The sequence below is a fragment of the Bos grunniens genome, chromosome 3 (assembly GCF_055505025.1).
Source record: "Bos grunniens cultivar Pamir isolate PY7600 chromosome 3, Bosgru_T2T1.0, whole genome shotgun sequence".
Taxonomy (NCBI): Eukaryota; Metazoa; Chordata; class Mammalia; order Artiodactyla; family Bovidae; genus Bos; species Bos grunniens.
In genome coordinates, this window is record NC_141167.1 from 37337472 (window position 1) to 37341324 (window position 3853).

General features: G+C 42.0%; 1 long non-coding RNA gene across 1 annotated transcript; it reads left to right on the plus strand.

Moving 5' to 3' along the window:
• The first annotated feature begins 1799 nt into the window (after positions 1-1799).
• On the plus strand, positions 1800-3254 carry LOC147375487 (uncharacterized). The gene is made up of 2 exons (XR_015161395.1): positions 1800-1954; positions 3049-3254. It is a non-coding gene; the product is annotated as an uncharacterized LOC147375487 (long non-coding RNA).
• The last annotated feature ends 599 nt before the right edge of the window (positions 3255-3853 follow it).

Here is a 3853-nt window from a genome sequence, read left to right on the forward strand (position 1 = left end):
GCGCTAGTAGAAAAGAATCTGCCTGCCAACGCAGGAGACATAAGAGAGATGGGTTTGATCCCTTGGTTGGAAAGATCCCCTGGAGGAGGGCGTGACAGCTCACTCCAGTATTCTTGCCTGGAGAATCCCCATGAACAGAGCTTGGTGGGTGCCAGTCCATTGTGTCACAAAGAGTCAGACGTGACTGAAGCGACTTAGCAGGCACACATATCCTATCGGTAGTCAACGTAGCATCTGAGAGTCAGAGAAGGCTTCATATCGGACAAGAGCTCTAAGTTAAAGGGTGAGCTGGAGTAATCCAGTTGATGGTGAGATGTATAGGGGATAAGATATGGCGTATTTCAATCAGGGCAAAGAATGTATTCAAAGGCTTAAAGGTAGGAGAAATTTATCTGTGCTCCAGGAATTGAAAGACTTTCAGTGTATCTCAAATAGAAGAGGGCAGAGTCCCAGAGAGAAGAGAAGCGCTAAGAAGGAAGGAGGCCATATGTAGACTTGTTTGGTTGACTTTTCCATTTCTTGCTCACTTTCACTAACAGCTGTTGATACTGTGAGTGATGCTGAGGTAGTGCTAGTATATGGTTTATTCCCCCCTCTTCTGCTCTAAGTAGACCCTGGAGTCCTGCGGAGATGCCCTGGACCATGTCAGGAGGTAAGGTAGGTGGCAGAAGAAGCTCCTCTCCCTCATTGTCTATTTTTAAACCACCGTTGCTGCCGGAGCAGCCTTTTCACACTTACCTGATTTACAAAATTAATTTCTGGGTAACATTTCATCCAAAGACACAGTTTTACTGCTTAAAATGATATCTGTGTAATTTGTGTAAGAGAATTTCCAAGAAATGAACTATTATTTTCATGAACTAAGAAATCTGCCCCTGGCAAAGGGCGCCAACTCTGTCCTCCAAAAGGTGAGCAGGGGTGGGGGGTCACATTGATAGCAAGGCCAGATGTTTCCAGCGGGCTACAAGGGAAATGTGACTGCAATGTTCCTGGAGCTGAACTGCAAAAACTAAGAGAAGGGGGAGGAATAAGAGAAAGGGGAGAAGTCAAACACGTGAGTGTGAGTGTTTGCAGGGAGCTTGGAAAATGGTTACTCTGAAAGAAGGGAGGCTGCAGAAACTCAAATGGAATCCTTCTGAGAGGACTTTCTGAGCAAAAACAAGCTTCCCTCTTTTCCTTCTGCCTTTATCTCAGGGTCCAAAATGGTGAGCAAAACCCAGTATCTCTTCTTCCCACCCAGCTTGTCATCACTTTCCCCACACCCCCAACACTGACTGCGGGGGAGAGGATAATTTGAGTTTGGCAGAAAATGCAAAAGCAGTTCATTTTCCCATACTTTTTGAAAAACAGCAATTAAAACCATCCCAAACACCTTGAAAATTAATGAACTGTTTTCCAGTTAGGCTGATCGCCTTGTGAAGACAATGAACTAACCTTGTTAATATACATTGGAACATTTACTCATTATTTGCCCATATCTACCTGTCTTATCTATCTTTATTTAGACTTTTACAAAGCAGTTGTTAAATTGTATGCCCCAGTAGATATGTTACCTTGGTACAATTTCATGGAGATTTATGCACCTGCAAAGTTGGATATATTAAGTTCCCGCAAAAGCTTGGCTTTTGGGGTGTGTTCTTTCCAAAGACTCTGTGGGGGTACATTTTCAATGTGGAGAGCAATACGCAGGGACCAAAATCAATGGACTTAAATTATTAAAATTCTAAGGACTTGCTACAGATCGGGTCAGGTATTATAAAACTTATAGTCCATCAATTTACTTTCAATATTAATTTTAGCCCTGGGCCTGGCCATGAAAACCATGAGAATGCAAAGCATGTAACATCTCACTTAGAGCTGACGCAGAAGGGAAGTGACTCTGAAATATAGACCCTCTTGGCCTCTGGGGGAGATTTATGTGGCGAGGATCACGCTCCTCAGAGAAAGACTGCAGGTGAGTGGCAGGTCTGCATTATAAATGCCTGGGGTAACTATAAAAACATAAATGGTATCAGGTTATTGATTTTTTTTTTCTTTCTGGATCCCACAAATTAGAAAAGTCACTGCTAAAAATCACCGGTCTCTCCACAAAATTTTAATTAAAGCATAAATAAATCATTTTGGTTGCTGCACTTGCATATAAACAAAGGGGGAGATGGCATCCTTACAAATGCTTGTCAACATTTGGTGACTAATGACTCACAGTGAAAATACAATCTGAAGCAACTGAATTGAAAGCAGATTCTGGAGCTAACTAATATCACATGCAAACCATCTAAAGCTATTATGTCTAGAGGCATTGAAACCACAGATCAGGTTTTTGGGGGCGGGTGGGGGATGAGGATAATTTTGTTAAGTACAGCAATACTATTTTTTGTTATTAAATAAAGTGAAGCCCTGTAATGAGATATTACAGCTGCTGCACTTTCGCCACGTGATGAAGAAATGGATACCTCATCCCTCACAGCAAACACTAACCATATGCTGCAATGATTCCAAATGTTGATTTTATTCCTAAATAAATACATAGCAAAATAGATCTTTAGAAAATAGGGGTGAAAGAGGATGTTCTGGGCATTCCTAGATCTCATTACATCAAAAAAAGAAAGAAACCTTGAGATATTGAATATTAAAGGAATCCCCAGGGGATTTCCAACATTGGCGTGGGTGCAGGAAGCTCAGACCTGAAATCTGTGCTGTGCTCCAGCTTTTGGAGAATGGCATGGAATGGTCCTCTATGGACATCACTGGAGAGCACCTCCGGATTTCCCTCCAGAATCTGCTGTGAAGAGGAGGCATTGTGACACTGGGCTCTGCTGTGCTAGAGAAGGGGGGTTTGACAGAATGACCTGTGGCCAACACATCTTAAAGCAAAGTTCTTCCTGATAGGAAGGTGTACCTTATGCCTGCGGTCCCCACATTTTTGACACCAGGGACCAGTTTTGTGGAAAACAACTTTTCCATAGACTGGGGTGGAAGAGGATGGTTTGGGGATGATTCAAGTGCATGACATTTATTGTGAACTTTATTTCTATTATATTGCTTCAGCTCTACATCAGATCATCAAGCGTTAGATTCCGGAGGTTGGGGACCCCTGCCTTATGCAATTGCTCTTGCAGCTGCACTGGAAGAAGCTCAGAGAGAACAGGAAGTGTGTTGTCTACAGTAACACCTTGTTTGTCAAATAATAGTAAAGGAAGGACAATTTTTATTCATTTATTCCTCCAATCAGGCAACATCCATTGTGTACTTAACCTTGTGCCATGCGTGATATTAGCTGTTTGAGAATATAGAAAAGCATAATGTGAGGTCTCCATCCTCAGGAACGGTTCAACTTGAAAATAAAAATAGATTCAGCACAATGTGGTAAATAATAGCAGCATCTTGAGGATAACAGGGGTCCAGAGGAAGGCAAACTTAACTTTGGAGGACCAGTCATGGGGCCCGAGGAAAGTTTGATACAGTGATGTCTAGGCTGAATTTTATCATGTGTACGTACACTTGCCAAGGGGAAAGAAAAATTTCAAACGACTGGAACTTAACCTTGTGTGTGCTGAAACTTTTTTCTTTACCAATTGTGAAAAGAAGGGAAAACTTATTTAAAAACACAAACACTGTATCAAAGGCATAGAGAAGTCAGACTATCTAAATTTAAATCCCAGTTCTGCCACTTACTAGCACTGGAAACTTGCACTGATGGATTAGCCTTTCTGGGCCTCAATTTCCTAATCTTTAAAGCAGGGGTAACAATAATACGTACTTTATGTAGTATTTTGGCTCCCATGTGGCTCAGTGGTAAAGAATCTGCCTGCCAATGCAGGAGCCGCAGGTTAGATTCCTGGGTCGGGAAGAT